Genomic DNA, 18,019 nt, shown 5'->3' with positions numbered 1-18,019 from the left:
TGAGATTCTGAATCATATCTGCAAAGACCCTTTTTCCAAGTAAGGTCACACTCACAGGTTCCAGGGATCTGACGTGGATCTCTCTTGCAGGGGGACCCTGCAGCCTTTCATCCGAGTGGCTTTGCATCCCTTGCTCTGACACTACCCGGGGGCCACTGACCTGGCCCAGGGCCGCCTCAATACTTCCTGTTTGCTTTGGGGGTGGGGGGATTCGATGCTCGGAGGGCAAGGACAGCCAGGCTTGGGTCAGGCTGGTTGCGATGGGGATCGTGGAACTGGAAGTAGAGGCTCCGGGCTGGACCTGCCTGCGGCTGCCAGGTTCACTCGGCCCTTCGTCGTCAGATTCTGGCCTCTGGCTGCTGAGAACCCTCCCCCGGCGTCCCGTGGCTGCAAGGCCTCTGCCTGCCCTTCAGCCTTAAATTTGACCCTCAGTTGCTCTGCTCCAGCCACACTGCCCTTCTTCCTTCTGGTCCTTGAGCAGGCCAAGCTCATTCTTGCCTCTGAAACTTTACACTGACTGTTCCTTCTGCCTGACACACTGTTCCTTCCCCTCGGTTCCCAGCTGGTTCCTTCTCATTCCTCTTTCAGCTCACATGTCCCCTCCTCTGCAACAAGTACTGAATGTGGGGTTTCCCCTAGTCACCCTGATCTGTTAATCACAGCACTTGTCACCCCCTGAAATTTTCTCTGCCTCTTTTGTTCTGTTCCAGGCACAGGTCTACATGCTTTGCATGGGCTACGTCACCTAATCCTCATAAAACCCCTGAAAGGTAGGTACAATGTCATGCCCACTTTACAGCTGGAGAAACTGAGGCACAGAGCAGTTAAGTGACTTGGCCAAGACCACCCAGCTAGTAAGGGGTAGACCCAGGATTCACACCCAAGAATTAGTGTGTGTGTTTGACCCCAACCACAGAACACCCGTGAGAGTGAAGATTTAAGGGCATGGGTTGGGGAAGGTATGTTGACATGGCAGCAAAGGCTGCAGGTCAAACATTAGACTTGAGTTCTCGAACATAAGTGCCTCTAGGGTAATCACCTAGAGGGGTGGGATAGGGAGGGTGGGAGGGAGGGAGACGCAGAGGGAAGAGAGATGGGAACATATGTATATGTATAACTGATTCACTTTGTTATAAAGCAGAAACTAACACACCATGGTAAAGCAATTATACTCCAATAAAGATGTAAAACAAAACAAAGCGCCTCTAGGAACCAGGTAGATATCATAGGCAAGTGAAGCCAACCAGGTGTAAGAAAAGTCAGACAGTATCTTGGTTTCTCTTTTCCACGTTTGACATGGTGCAGAGAAAACCTGTTCCGTTAGAAGCAGAAGATGGCGCACACTTGAGGATAAATGGTAACCGAGGCCCGGTGTCAGTAGCTGGTGACAACGGGCTGGTGGGGACCGCGGCAAATGGGAGAGCTCACGCCCGCTTCAAGGGGTTGCCTGGGGCTCGGCTCCAGCCCTCTGGGGTCATGCAGGAAGGTGGCCTTGAGTTAGCAGATCTTCAGATGTTTCCAGAGAGGTTGGAAATTTCCGATTTTAATGTGAGATTGACTGCTTTTTATAGATGGGCTCAATTATTTTCACAAAAGTAAGGGTAAATATAACACATCTCTAGGCTTCCGCCTGTGGAACGTCCATCTGCAGCCTCTGTGTTGGACATTGCTGTTCTCCAAAGTCCTTGGAGTTTCCCCAGCAAAGCGGTTCCACTCGCCATGGGGGAACCCCCAGCCCAACCCCATTCCAGCCCAGGTGCCTCCCTCACCCCTCCCACCTGCCCCGCTCTTCGCCTCATCCCTCCCCTCCCAGCTGGGAGCTCCAGATTCTTCTCCCTCTCCCATGCCAAAGAGTCAGCTCCAGCTCCCTAAATTGCACAGTGGGCCCTAGGCAGACACAGTGGGCCCTAGGCAGACAAAAGAACCTTCTGGAGACCAAGCAAGACCCTTTTTAGAAGGCATATATGATTTTTGAAAATACATGTTTCATTTTGGAATCATTTTAGATTTACAGAAAAGTTGCGATGATGGTAGAGGGCGTTGCTATATACCCTCACCCAGCTTCTCTTATGTTAACATCTCATGTGTTCGTGATACATTTGTCACGACTAAGAAACCTACACTGGCACAGCACTGGCAATGAAATGCCAAGCTTTTTTTGGATTTCACCAGTTTTCCCACTATGTCCTTTTTCTGTTCCAAGATCCAATTCAGGGTACCACATTGCATTTAAAGACAGGTTTTTTAAAATTGTTTTTACTGTGATAAAATATACATAACATTTACCACTAACGACATTTAGTACATTCACAATGTGGTACAACTGTCACCATTATCTCGTTCCAGGACATTTTATCACCCCCTCCCAAAACCCTGTCCCCATTAACAGTCACCCTCCACTCCCCCCTCCCCCAGCCCCTGGCAACCACCAGTCTACTTTCCGTCTCTATGAATTTGCCTGTTGTGGACATTTCATATAAATGGAATCATAGACTATGTGGCCTTTTGAGTCTGGCTTCCTTCACTTAGCATCATGTTTTCAAGGTTCATCCACATTGTAGCCTGTGTCAGTGCTTCATTCCCTTTTATGTCTGGGTACTATTCCATTGTATGGATGGACCCCATTCTGTTCATTCATTCACCCATTGATGGACACTTGGGTTGTTGACACACTTTGGCTATTGCGGATAATGCTGCTATGAATATTCATGCTTTTGTGTGGACATGTTTTCGATTCTCTGGGGTTTATACCTAGGAGCAGAATTGCTGGGTCATATGATCACTCTGTATTTAACACTTTGAGGAACTATCAAACTATCTTCCACAGCAACTGCACCATCTTACGTTCCCACCAGCAAAATATGAGGGTTCTTATTTCTCCACATCCTCACCCACACTTGTTATTTTCTGTTTTTATTTATTTTTGATTATAGCCATCCTAGTGGGTATAAAATGGAGAGCCATCATTGTTGAAGTGGACTTTTTCTCTGTTACAATTAATTTAGCAAATATAAGCTGCCTTCCTCTGTCCCAGGCGCTGTGCTAGGCAATCGGGGGGAAAGCATGGCAGTTGGGCCCTTGGGAAAAGCATATTCTGGGGGGTGGAAAACAGGCAAGGAAACAAGCCAGAATGAGACACAGCGGAGGCAGCATGGGGGCCGCGGGGATCCCGAGCAGGCTTAATCCTGGCATGAGGATCTGGGGGCAGTGAGAGGGTTAGAGGCGGTGCTGGCTTCATGGCAGTGCGACCCAGACAGTCCCACGGGGGCTCCAGGCACAGTAGGGCACAGTAGGGTCCCGCGCTTGGTTTAAAGCTCTGTGGCCGCCGTCTGGAAATTCTTAATTTTTGAACAAGGGGTCCTGCATTTTCACTTTGCTCCGGGCCCTGCAAATTATGGAGCTGCTCCTAGGTAGTTGTCGTGCTGGAGGCGGGGTCTAGGGAAACTTCTCTCCACAGCTGCATCTTTGGCATCTAGGGGAGGGTTTTTTTTTTTTTTTTTTAATATTTTTAAAAAACACGGAGAATTCTATAACCAGCACCCGCCACCGCAGATCTTCACCCTGGGCATTTCTCACCACCAGAGCCACCTGCTGCAGGTCACCCCCTCCCCTCCCACTGCTCCCTCCCTCTTCCAAGCTGGCCCCTGAAGCAGAATCGAGTGCGTTAGGCAGCAGATGGGTTCTTCCAAGCGGCTGGTCTCCGCAGACTCTGACCCAGAGCCTGTGTGTGTTGGGAGGAGGCTGTTAATCTGATTTGGGGTCACGGTCAGAGCTGACAGCTCCAAGGACAGAAACGCAGGAACTCGAGAGGTTGCTCATTGGAAGCAGAGCTGGAGAGGATGCTGAAGGCGGGCTCTCTGAGGCCAAGAATCCTCAAGTGGACGCTGGAATGATGGCCCCTCCACGGCCTGTTCCCCTATCCCCTGCATGGTGGCTGTCCCAGGGCTCTGACCCCACCTTCCCTTCAAGCTCCCAAGTTTGCTTTTCTCCCCATGTCTGGCTGAGACCTCGCCTATCTCAGGAAACATCCACAGGTGATGGGCTTGGAAATCATCTCTCCTCTTCATCAGGGCTGTCCTGGTACAGTTTTGCAGGTTGTGGCCTGCACAAGCTGTGAGGGTGAGCCCCCAGATGGAGCTCAAAGCTTTACACCAGGCTGCGTGCGTTCAAAGGAGTACATGGGCCAGAGGGGAAACATAAGCAGTAAATGGGACCAGCTGTAAGACTTTGGGGAGCGGCGGGGACTGTGGTGAAATGAAGACCTCATTCCTCTTTTAAAGAGGGCGCGTGGGGCTCACCTCTGCCGCTGTCACCACAAGGAAATGTGTATGAAATGGGGCCAGGCCTTCCAATGTTGCAAAGGAAGCGGGCAAACCACATTTTGTGGTCTGCCCACTTTAACTGTAGGTATCTAATGCAAACTTGAAAAAATACAAACAAGCCAAACAAAACAAGTCCTTGGGCCTCTAGACTGTCACCTGTGGTTTACACCCACAATTCAACTCTGAGTTATTCTCTCTCTTACTCTTCTCTTGGGCATGAGGTGTTGGTGTGGATGTGAAGAGACAGAAGCGCTCATTCACTGTGGTAAGGGTGCAAATTGCGGCAACGGCTTTGGAGAGCAGTTTGCCACGTCTAGTAAAAAAGTTGGAAAGAGCAAACTCTACGTCCCACAGTTCTGCTCTTAGCATGCCTTGCAGGAGTGGCTTTCCTTTTTTAAAAATATTGAAGTAAAATTCACATAACAAAAAATTCATCATTTAAACCATGTTAAAGCATAGGATTCAGTGGCTTTTAGTAAATTTGCAATGTTGTGAAACTATCATCACTATCTGATCCCAGACCATTTTCATCACCCCGAAAGGAAATCCGTACCTATTGAGCCGTCACTCTGCATTCCAACCCCCAGCCCTTGGCAACCACTAATCTGCCTCCATCTCTGTGGATTTGTCTCTTCTGGACATTTCATATTAATGGAATCAGACAGTATGTGGCCTTTTGTGTCTGGCCTCTTTCATTTAGCATCATGTTTTCAAGCTTCATCTATGTTGGAACATGTGTCAGTACTTTATTCTTGATTATGGTGGAATAATATTCTATTTTATGGCTAGATCCCATTTTGTTTTTCCATTCATCTGTTGATGGACATTTGGGTTGTTTCCACCTTTCGGCCGTTGTGAATAGAGCTTCTGTGAACATCTGTGTGCAGGTTTTTGTGTGGCTATACATTGCATTTCTCTTGGGTAGGATCGCTGGGAGAGGAATGTTTTTTAAACTTTGCTTTCACTGCAATCCTTAGTAAGAAAAGCGCTTTTACCTCCCTACCAAGTGCACGTGCACACAAAACACAAGCTTCACCAAGGAATAGTATTCATTACAAATTATTCTATCCTCTATTATTTAAGAAAATTTTGATTTCATGACCTAGTCATGCCTCAGGCAATTTGAAAAACACTGTTCTGGAGCAATTAGCCCAAGGACGTTTGTAGCCACCTGGTTCGCATTTGCAAACACTGGAAACAACTGATACGTCTTTAATTTGGTTGTAAAAATTATGGTACAGGACATATGGTGGAATATTATGTGGGAGGAAAAGGCATAAATTGAATCCATACATGTTAACTTGGAAAGATCTCAAAAACATAAAAACAAGCAAAAAAAAAGCACGCTGCAGAAAGATATCAATAGATATTATGATTGAGTTGTTTTTGCTAATTAATACACACAAAACAGTATGAAATCTATTTCTTGGATCTATAAATATGTGTGCAAAGTTTATTAGTAGACTGGGAGGCTACAGGCTCCATTCATGCTGGAGTTTGTCTCTGGTGATTGGAGACAGAGGGACACAAACATGCAATGCTTTACTCTTTTGTTAAACATAAAAGCAGATTCAAAGCACATAGAAGAAAAGGTTAATGATGGTCTGTTCTGAGCGGTGGGCACACGTGTGTTTGTTTTATGATTGCGTGTACGTTTTCCCCGGGGGTGGGGGTATGGAACACTCAGAACAAACTAACCCGATCCTCCAGTGACAAGCGCCAAAGGGGCCCCGGAAGACTTCCTGGGACAAGATGGAAAGCAGCTGTTCTGACTTCTATTTACTGAAAACAGAAGTTGAAAAGCCCGACAGCCAGCCGGTGCGTCCAGCCGAGAAGCTCTCCCAGACCTGAGCATCTACTGACGGCAGCTCCATCCACTCTGTAATCCTGCCCTCCTCCAGGGCCTGAAATTCTAGAAAATTCCACAGAGCAGGGACTCTGGAATGCAGCACCCAAACAGCCATTTCTGCTGAGGTTGTTATTTCTGGCCCCAGGTAGGAGAACTATTATAATTTCAAATAATAATACGGAGAAATTCCTTACCTTTTTTTTTTTTGGCAGGTGGCTCAGAAAGAGGTTGTTTACATTTACTTTTTTAAATTAAATTGTGGTACAATACACATAACATAAAATTGGTCATTTTAACTATTTAAAATTTTACTGCCCAGAGGCATTAAGTATACTCATAATTTTCCTTTAACTTTTTTTTTTTTTTTGCCACGCTGTGCGTTATGCAGGATCTTAGTTCCCCAACCAGGGATTGAACCCATGCCCCCTGCCCTGGAAGCGCTGAGTCCTAACCACTGGACTCCCAGGGAAGTCCCCCTTTAACTTTTTTTTTTAAGAGGATAAGAATAGGTTTATTTTATTTTCTTAATATTTATTTATTTATTTGGTTGCACCGGGTCTTAGTTGTGGCAGGCAGCCTCCTTAGTTGCGGCATGCAAACTCTTAGTTGCAGCATGTGGGATCTAGTTCCCTGACCAGGGATCGAACCCAGGCCCCCTGCATTGGGAGCGTGGAGTCTTAGCCACTGTGCCAGCAGGGAAGTCCCCCCCTTTAACTTTTTAAAAGCCCATTTATTATCTCCTTTCATCTGAATGCCCAGCTGCAGATATCAGTACTGAGATGGATGACAGTGATGATGACTATTCTGGTATAAAGCATTTTCAACACAACCAGCACTTTCTAAGCACTTTATATAATATTAACTCTTTTAATCCTTACAACAAGCCTATGAGGCAGCTACTACTATGAATCCTATTTTTCAAAAAAAGAAAAGTGAGATTAAATAACCTGCAGAAATTTACAAAGCTGGGATTTGAACCCTGGCAGCCTGAACCCCCAGCTGGAGCCCTTAACCATTTCACCAGGCTGACTATAAGCTTATAGATATGACCAATTTCCCACCCGTATTCTTTTCCACCTTTGTCTTTTTTTTCCCTTTGCAATTAGTCACTGAGGGTTACTTATTCCAGCCCAAGGAGCTGCGGCTTGCTGAAGACACGTCTGTGTCGAGTCCCCAACAAGGAGGGATGGAGAAACAGAACATCAGCAGTGGCTTCCTTCCACTGCTTTTAGGTCTTCCCTCGGGGCAGGAGGAAGTAGTCCACTAAAAGAGCTGAGTCACCCTGGGTGGTTCCAACAGACTTGAAATGACAATGATATGCCTCACCTCGTTGCAGCTCCTCACCTTGGACAACCTGAGATCAGTCATTCAGCAATGACTGATTATTATTTTTGTTTTAGAAAACATGCTTTTTAAATCTTTACACAGTGACTGATTATACACAGATCAAAGAATAGAGCCATGAGGTCTATCACCTCAATAGAGTGCCAAACCTCCATGGATCAGTATTCATTATGTAGCAGAGGATTTCCCTAACTTTACCTTTACCTGACCTACATTCTCTGTCTTGTCCACCTTACAAGACTGTTGGTCAAATGCCTTGTTGAGCAACAACTGATTATTATTTATTGAGTGCCGGGCACTGTGTGGGGGCTGCGGGTCACCACGGAAAATAAGAGGTACGGGATCGCCTACATTCTAATGGATCATGAACCCCAAATGGTGAAAAGACAAGAGTGATTTGGGAGAGGGGCGCTATTTGAGCTGGGGTGATCTGAGCTGAGGGCTGAGTGAGGAGGAAGGGCCAGCCCCGGATGTCTGGGGCAAAGAATGAGTCTGGTGGTTCCTCAAAAAGTTGACCATGGGGTTACCATGTGACCCAGCAATCCCACTCCTAGGTACAGACCCCAAAGAAATGAAAATGGGTGTCCACACAGAAACTTGTCCATGAATGTTTATAACAGCTCTATTTACAATCGCCAAAATGTGGAAACAACCCAAGTGTCCATCTACTAACAGAAGCATGAACCACCTGTGGTGTATGCAGACAGTGGACTATTATTCAGCCATAAAAAGGAATGAAACACTGACACAGGCCACAATGTGGATGAATGTTGAAAACATTACCCTAATGAAAGGAGACAGTCCCAGAAGTATAAAAGTATGATTACTTTTATAAGATATACTCAGAATAAGCAAATCGCTAGAGAGAAAGCAGGTTAGAGGTTACCAGAGCACAGGAGCGGGAAGAATGGGCAGTGACTGCGTCACTGGGTGAGAGGGGATTTTATGGGATGATGAGAAAGTTTTGAAACTCCCGAGACCGAGACCGGGTGATGATTACATTGTGAATACAGTAATACCAATGAATTTGCATGCTTTATGATGGTTAATTGTGGGGAATTCCGTGGTGGTCCAGTGGTTAGGACTCCTCGCTTCCACTGCAGAGGGCACGAGTTCAATCCCTGGCTGGGGAACTAAGATCCTGCATGCCTTAGTGTGGACCCGCGCCCCGCCCCCCCCAAAAAAAGGTTAATAACATGTTATGTGAATTTCACCTCTTTAAAAGACAAAAAAAATAGCGGGTGGAAAAGACTGACCCAGGCAAAGGAGTAGCAGGTATCAAGACCATGAAGCAGGCAGAAGCCTGGACGTTGGCCAAGCAGGAAATGGGCAGCGGGATAGAACGTGGAGAAGGTGAAGGAGAAGGAGGACAGGGACAGGTTCTGTGGCTTCTAGGGAGGTGTATGACTGACTCTGCAAAGGGTGGAGAGCACGGGAGGGTTTTGATGGGGGGTGTGACATGACTGACCCTCTGGCTCCGCGTGGACAGGGCCAAGGGAGGCGGCAGGTGCCCCCCAACTTCCCGAGGCAGCCAGGCCTGGGCTCACCCAACTCTGTAGCCTTGGACAGGGGGTGCAGCAATTGTTTCATCATTGGGCCTTCCTGTAGGCCTTGTTCAGCATGTCCTGCTGGTATTCATAACTGAAGGGGTTGTGGGCCTTCAAGAAACACTTCAAGGAGTTTTCTGCTCTGCCGGGTCAGCAAGGGCCCTGGGGGAGACAGCAGTAGAGGCCCTTCACCTTTCCTGGCCCCGATCCATCAATCCAGCACAAGCCCAGAGGCAATTAGAGACTCCACAACTTCAAGGACTGACTCAGGGCAGTTACATGAGCCCTGAGGCCTGGTCACCTGCCAGGTGTGAGCTCCCTCACCTCTGACCCTCAATTATCCGGCTTCTCTGGATATTAGCCTAGGGAAAGAGTAGACTATTTCCAAATGGGAGCCTGGCTGGAAGTCTGGACTGATGTGGACTGGCTCTGGTCAAGATCAGGCTTTTCCAGAACCAGAATACGGCTGCTTCGGGGGCATCCTTTGTGGCCCCTGCTGCCTCCAGGCAGTCTTCCAGGATTTCCTAATACTACTCAACCTCATTTATTTGACTTGTCAAGCTTCCCTGGCAGGTTGCTTGTTCTTCAAACATACTAGAAACTTCTTAAAGGCAGGACCTGTGCCTTCTCATACCTGGGTCCCCACATAGTAGGTGTGCTCCTTGCTCACAGTAGGTGCTCTAACCCTAACCACCAGAGGAATTTGTACATCTCCCGGACTACTCGATACTTCCTTTCTGATGTCCCAGAGCCACCTCAGACTCATCATGGTGGAAATGCAGCCTCTGGAGATTTTCCTCCCAAACCTGTTTTTGTTTTTTTTTCCACATATACTCCACCTTAGTTAACAACACCGTCTGCCAGTCACTCAAGTCCAAATATCTGTGCGTCATAACTGACTCCTCCCTTTCTTTTTTTTTTTTTTTTTGCGGTACGCGGGCCTCTCACTGTTGTGGCCTCTCCCATTGCGGATCGCGGCATGTGGGATCTTCCCAGACCGGGGCACGAACCCGTGTCCCCTGCATCGGCAGGCGGACTCTCAACCACTGCGCCACCAGGGAAGCCCAACTCCTCCCTTTCTTTATCCCTACCTGTCAGGCTCTCAGTTCGACCTGCCCAGTCGGATTCTATTTCTCCATCTGCTTTGCCCCAGGGAGACCCAAGCCACATCTTACCTGCAGGGCTGTGATAATAATCTCTCAGCTCCCAGGCTTCCCTGGTGGTGCAGTGGTTAAGAATCCGCCTGCCAATGCAGGGGACACGGGTTCGAGCCCTGGTCCAGGAAGATCCCACATGCCGCGGAGCAACTAGGCCCGTGCGCCACAACTACTGAGCCTGCGCTCTAGAGCCCATGTGCCACAACTACTGAGCCCACGTGCCACAACTACTGAGCCTGCGCTCTAGAGCCAAACCACAACTACTGAAGCCCACGTGCCTAGAGCCTGTGCTCTGCAACAAGAGAAGCCATTGCAATGAGAAGCCCGCGCACCGCAACGAAGAGTAGCCCCCGCTTGCCACAACTAGAGAAAGCCTGTGCACAGCAATGAAGACCCAACGCAGCCAAAAATAAAATAAAATTAATTAATTAAAAAAAAACATAAAAAATAATCTCTCAGCTCCCATCTTGCCCTGCCCTTATGATCCATTCTCCATGCAATAGCCAGTAAGATCTTCCTTTTTTTTTTTTTAACTAGACTTTATTTTTCACAAGTTTTTTTTTTTTTTTTTTGGCCGCATCACACGTCTTGCAGGATCTTAGTTTCCTGACCAGGGATTGAACCCGGGCCCACAGCAGTGAAAGCAGAGTCCTAACCACTGGACCGCCAGGGAATTCCCAGAACAGTTTTAGATTTACAGAAAAATTGGAACCATAGTACAGAAATTGGGACTGTAGTACAGATAGCCAGTTTCCCCTATTACTAACATCTGACATTAGTATGGCTTGTTACAGTGAATGAACCAATATTGATACAGCATTAACTAAAGTTTATGCTTTATTTTGATTTCCTCCGTTTTCCCCTAATATCCTGTTTCTGCTCCAGGACTCCCTCCAGGAGACCACGTTACACGTAGCCGTCATATCTCTTTAGGCTCCTCTTGGCTGTGACAGTTTCTGACTTTCCTTGTTTTTCATGATCTTGACAGTTTTGAGAACTGGGCAGGTATTTTGTAGAATGTTCCTTGGGATTTGTCTGCTGTTTTTCTCACGATCAGACTGTGGTTGGGGGGAACCACAGAGACCAAGTGCCACTGTCGTCACCTCATGTCAAAGGTACGTACTATCGACGTGACATCACCGCGATGTTGACCTTGGTCACCTGCTGAGGGGGTCATGTTCATTCAGGCGTCTCCACTGTGAAGTTACTCTTTATCCCCCTTCCACACTGTTCTCTCTGGAAGGAAGCCTCTATACACAGCCCACTCCTAAGGAGTCATGGAGGTCAGTGGTTAAGACTCCGCGCTTCCACTGCAGGGGACACGGGTTTGATCCCTGGTCGGGGAGCTAAGATCCCACAAGCCGCGTGGTGCGACCAAAGAAAAAACAAGAAAAAAAAAACCCTCTAAATCAGATCCTCTCACTCCTCTGGTTCAAACCCTGCCGTGACCTCTCCTGCCCTTGGAATAAAGCTGGTCACCCTGGTCTGGGTGGCCTGGCCCTCCCCCCTCCCCCAGCTCACCACGCCAGCCACACTGGCCTCTGGCTTTCCCTCAAGCATGCCAATTTTGTCTCCACCTCTGGGCCCATGCAAGGCTCTTACCTCTGCCTGCACCCCTTCCCCTCACCCGTCCTCTCCTGGCCGCCCCCTTCTCATTCAGGACTGTCTCAGCTCAAATTCACTTCCTCTGGGGGAAACCCTGAACCCACAGAAGTTCACCAAAGCCTTTTTCATCCCAAGGGCATTTGGTGTCCCGCGCACACAGCCTGCAGTGCAGTGGCCTTGCGGAGAGCAGCTAAGAACAAAGCGTGATGAGCTGGAGCTGACCGTTTAGACTTGTGAGGGTGGGGGGCTCACTGTGTCTTCCAAATGCCACTCTCGTGACTTCATGCTGGCAACTTGGAACCAACCACGCCGAGAGTATTTAGACCACAGAGAGCAGCAGGTGCCACAAATCAGGGCTTTTTTCCTCCCTGATAGCTGACTGCTCACCATTGACCTGGACAGCCCTGGGGGACATGACCGACCCCAACCCCAGGGAATGGTCTGTCTTGATAATGAGCAAGCCGGAAAAAGAAAAAGGAGCAGAGAGAGAAAATAATTCCTCCGAAGTCGCTGCTCCAGGCCCACCTGCCCATGGATACACATCAGGGCCCAGGGAGCTTGATCTGCTGTGGCTCCAGCTGCTGGTGCCTCGGGAGCCCAGCAGAAGCAGCGCAAATCTTCTTCAGAGGACAGCTCATCACTCTAGGCTGCAGAGAATCCCCACAAATAATTTTCCGAGGGCAATGACCAACATGCAGTCGAAGAAAACCTAGCTCACAAGGGAACAGAGCAGTGTAGCAAGAAGCAGCAGAAACAAGAGGCAGCAGAAACAGACCCACAGAGACCTCAAAGAGTGAAATTATCCAGACTCTAAAACACTTACTTATCCTGGTTAAAGCAATCAGCCCAAGCTTGACAATGTTTACAAGGAATAGAAAAGCTCTAAAAAGCAACATAGCAGATTTGATGAAGAGCTAAACAGAACTGATCAAAAAAATATATAATAATAGTAAACTCAGTTGTGTTGGACAGAAGATTGGACACAGCAGAAAGATTAGTGAGATATCAGAAGAAATGATCCAGAACTGCAACAGAGAGAGACAAAAATATAGAAAATACCAAAGAGAGAAAAATGAGAATGTGAGGATTCCGGGGGTCTTGTTATACATTTGTTTGGAGTTTCAGACAGAGAGGCAGTGACCTCTGTCTGGGCGCTGACTTGTCAAGGAGGCAACAGCTGCCCCATGCAGGTAGGAAACCATTTTAGGAGAGAATGGCTGGAAATTATCCAGAACTGATCAAACAATATCTACAGACTTGAAGAGGCCAAATATTTGTTGAATGAGTGAACAAGTGAATGAAAGCTTCCTTGATAAGTGTGCCCTGCCCCCTCCCTCCCCTCACATATGAGCTGCGTGGCTGGGAGGGGAAGGGAGGGAGGGATGGGGGGGCTCCCCCTGCACCTCCCAGGCCCCCCCCCCCCACGCTCCTCTCCCAGGTTCACACACACGCAGCGGGAGCCGGGCCACGTCACTGAAAGCCCGTCAGTCTGCTGCCAGCTCCTGGTGCCAGATGTCCTTCACCCACTGTTCAGCCTTTGTCGTCTTGCCTCGCCTCCCTGGTTATCTGTGTGGTTTAAAATAGACAGGCTGGGGGAGGAATGCTGCCCAGCTACTGAGCTGTGACAGGTCCAGCTTGCAACCCCAGAGATTCTCCAAAACTGTCCCCTCAGGGAAGAGGAATAGCTCAAGCTGCTTAGCCGTCTTTCTCTCCTGGAACAAAGACAAATATCTCAAGCCCAGGAAAACCATCCAAGTGCCCCTCCCGCTGAGAGGGAAAGAGGAAAGAGGGTTAGAAAGGGTTTGTGTAGTTTTTATTCCCTCAGTCGAGCCCCTGCCGGGCATTAGGGGAACCGCGGGCCACCCAGACCAGACTGCCGGGGGCGCTGACTTGTCAAGGAGGCAACAACTGCCCCATGCAGGCTTTTCTATAGAGATGATGCCCTATTTTGCAGCGAAGGAGCTGAGACAGGAATTAGCCCCATTTTCCAGATGGGAAAAGTGAGGTCTAAGAAGCGAAGTCATTTGTTCCTCCTTGCAATTGCCAGAACCCAGGTGCCTCGGTTACCCAGACCGGGCGGTTCTCATTCACAGTACATCATCGCCCAAGTCCCTGTTGTGGACATTGTGCCAGCAGATTCTGGAGGGGACGGTCATCTGGTTTTTCTGATCCTAGTTTACAGTTCATTGGCAGGGACAGATCAAACCCAGGTGGAAAAGGTTGCAGACGGCTTGCAAAAGAGAATGCAAACAGGTGCAGGTTGATTGAGACCAAACTGAAGGCGTGGAATGCCAGATGAAGTGCTAGGACGTGAAGGAAGCTTGAAAAAAATCCTGCAAAGTGAAACAAAGTCAGACACAAGAGCACCAATACTGTGTGCATGCCTCCTCTATGAAGTATCTGGAAGAGGCAAATTCACAGAGATAGAAAGTAGAAGGGAGGTCGCCAGGGTGGAGGGATGGGGAAACGGGGAGTTGTTTAAAGGGGGACAGAGTTTCAGTTTGTGATGATGAAAATCGTCTAGAGTTGCATGGGGGTGATGGTTGCACAACAAAGTGAATGTACTTAATGCGACTGAACTGCAGATTTAAAAGTGGTAAACTTTATGCAGATTTAAAATGGTAAACTTTATGTATATTTTACTACGATATGCAAATAGTTTGAAATGGTGGCAGCTGAACTAGTTCTATATATATTAATAGAGCTGGGTCTTAAAACAGAGAAACAAGCATGTTGAATAATATGATGCCACTTGGGTTTTTTTAATTAAAAAAATCCACCAACAACAATACTAAATAAATTCGCTATGTGAATATATGGACATACGTTAAAGAATAAAAATGGTCTCGAAAAAGACACCCCAAGTAGAATTAATAGTGGTCTCTCCTGGGTGGTCCAGAGAGTTAGGTGGTCAAAGGAGCCTTTAGGTTCTGATTTATTTATGTTTAAAGGAGGATGGTGTGGCGTGCTGAATAATAATTCCCCAAGTAAACCCACATCCTAATGCTCAGCACCTGTCATGTTGCCTTATGAGGCCAAAGGGGCTTGGCAGGTGTGTTTGGTTCAGGCCCTTGAGATGGGGAGCCTCCTGGGTCATCCAGGTGAGGCCAATGTCATCACAGCGTCCTTATGAGAGGGAGGCAGGAGGGTCAGAGTCAGGGAGGAGACGTGATAGCAGGATCAGAGCTCTGAGTGATCCGCTTTGAAAAGGAAGGTGCCCCCCCCCCCAGCCAAGGAAAGCGGGCGGCTTCTAGAAGCTGCAAGAAAGGCAAGGAGGCGGATTCTCCCCTCCCAGCCTGCAGAAGGGGGCAGTTCTGCCAACACCTTCACCTTAGGACTTCCTGACTTCAGACTCCTGACGTCCAGAACGGTAAGAGAGTGGATTTGTGTTAAAGTTGGTGGTGGTTCGTTAAAGTGGCCAAAGGAAACGAATACAGAAGGACTCACACATGACTCGTGCAGTTCAACATTCCGAAAATTATATATGTAAAAGGAGAGAGACTTGGGAGGAGAGGGCAGACTTGGGGTGCATCAGCTAAGGCAGCCCCTCTTGAAAGAAGAGAGGGAACCTAGGTGGGCTTCTGGAAATACCAAAGCTAGGTCGGGAAGTGGGAGGCATCTGAAGTGTGGGAGGATGTAAGGCGATTAACTTGCGCAGAGCCGCCTTGGGAGCTGTATGGGGTAAGGAATAAGCTCTCATCCTCACACATTTTCTGCCAAAAATGAGACGTGCAAAACTTCACAGGATTAGAATGTGCCGGATTTAGTGCCTGAGTTAACACCTTCTGCCGGAGAAGAATCTTTTTTAAAAATGCATGGAATTAAAAGAAAAAAAGAGCCACTCAAACCATTTTCAGTGCTGATAGAGGGAATGGAAACGGAGGCAGTGTCAGCTGAGGGAGCTTCAAGTGCTTCTGGAAGGATCCGCGGATCAGATAATGTTATTAAAGAGTCATGTTGATTTATCTTCTTTAGCGATGTGATTTCAAAATGACAGATTCCATGTAAGTCGAATATGAGCCCCCTTTTTAAAAAAAGGGAGGGGGGAGTGGATGGGAGGGTGGACATGAAAATAGTTGCTTGAATATGCCTTGAAAAAATTCCAGGAAGGAAACACAAGGCTGTTAACAATGGTTTTTTGTTTTGCCTCCTTGTCAACTGTTTAAATTTGATTTTTATACCATTTTATGACTTTAAAAATTAAAAAGGGGAGCATAACATCTTAGGTGTGGGCTGTGGCTGGTGACTTTCTTCCAAAGAGGACAGTGTGGAAAGGAGGCAAATAGAGTAACTCCACAGGGGAGCCACTTGACAACCACTGGCTACACAGGTGATCAAGGTTAGCATCAACAGTGATTAAATCATGTCTGGTCATCTATACTCTTGATGTGATGTGATGAGAGTGGCTTTCTTCCCCAAAACCTAGAACCCCAGTCTAATCATAAGAAAAACACTAGACAAATTCTAACAGAAGATAACCTAAAATATCTGTACTCCTCAAATCCATCAAGGTCATCAAAACCAAAGAAAGTCTGAGAAATTGCCACAGTCAAGAGGGGCCTAAGGAGATATGATGATTAAATCTAGCATGGTTTCCTGGATGGGATCCTGGGACAGAAAAAGGACATTAGATAAAAACAAAGGACATCTAAATAATGACTTTAGTTACAAACAAGGTATCAATATTGGTTCATTAATTGTGGCAAATGTACCATACTAATATAAGTTGTTAATAACAGGGAAAACTGGATGAGGGAAAATATGGGAACTTTTTGAACTATCGTCTCATTTTTTCTGTAAATCTAAAACCGTTCTTTAAAAATCTATTAAAAAATTAAAAAGTGGTTCCATTTCAATATAGAGGAAATTCTCCTCCATATACACTCACAGAAGTATGCTAAGATGTGTATATGAGAGAGTTCATTGCATCATACTGTGTGGACAGCTAGAAACCTAGAGTCCCACAACAGGCCCTCTGGAATACTATATAGCCATTAAAAAGAATGTGGTGTAGCTAAAAGTACTAAACTTCCAGTTGCAGAGTATGTAGTAAGCTCTTGTTTGTGCTCAATGAAATGTTACATGTGTGTGTGTTTATCTAGATTTAGAGAAATTCTAGAAAGCAAAACACAAAACTGCTCATTGTGGTTACCTCTGGGATGTGAGATTGACGGGATTTCTTTTTTTCTTAATTTATTTTATTTTTATTTATTATTTTTGTCTGTATTGGGTCTTCACTGCTGTGTGTGGGCTTTCTCTAGTTGCGGCGAGCGGGGTCTCCTCTTCGTTGCGGTGCGCCGGCTTCTCAATGTGGTGGCTTCTCTTGTTGCGGAGCCAGGCTCTAGGTGCGTGGGCTTCAGTAGATGCAGCGCATGGGCTCAGTAGTTGTGGCTCATGGGCTCTAGAGTGTAGGCTCAGTAGTTGTGGTGCACGGGCTTAGATGCTCCACGGCATGTGGGATATTCCTGGACCAGGGCTTGAACCTGTGTCCCCTGCATCGGCAGGCGGATTCTCAACTACTGCGCCACCGGGGAAGCCCCATGGGATTTCTTTTTAACATTACAGTTTACATCTATTTAGAAAGTTTTCACAGTAGACAAATAGTATTTTTAAGTATCTGAATGTTAATTTGTGTATATTGTTATGAAGTACTTCGAATTTGCCAAAAGAGAGAATAATATAATAAACCCATCACCCAGTTAAGAAATGAAAGATGCAAAATTACTTTTTTTTTTTTTTTTGCGGTCCGCTGGTCTGTCACTGCTGCGGCCTCTCTCGCTGCGGAGCACAGGCTCCGGACGCGCAGGCTCAGCGGCCATGGCTCACGGGCCCAGCCGCTCCGCGGCATGTGGGATCTTCGCGGACCGGGGCACGAACCCGCGTCCCCTGCATCGGCAGGCGGACTCTCAACCACTGCGCCACCAGGGAAGCCCCGCAAATTACTTTTATAACTTAAAAAAAAAAAAAACCCAAACCCAAACCTGAAAAGGTTCTTTTGAAAATACCACCTTGAGAAAGTTTCAGTTTCTTCCTAGAGAATTTGCAAGCACATTGCCTGGAAATCATGTCTAAGTTTACCTACATGTAAATCAACTTAAATGTCATAACCACTGCTCATATGTTAGGTTTTTCAAACCTTGTCAGGGCTGGAAGTGAAATTTAGAGCTGAATTAATTTCATGAACTTAATGTTTTT

Source organism: Orcinus orca, chromosome 15 (genome assembly GCF_937001465.1).
Source record: "Orcinus orca chromosome 15, mOrcOrc1.1, whole genome shotgun sequence".
In the NCBI taxonomy this organism is placed as follows: domain Eukaryota; kingdom Metazoa; phylum Chordata; class Mammalia; order Artiodactyla; family Delphinidae; genus Orcinus; species Orcinus orca.
Note: the sequence above shows the minus strand (reverse complement) of the source record.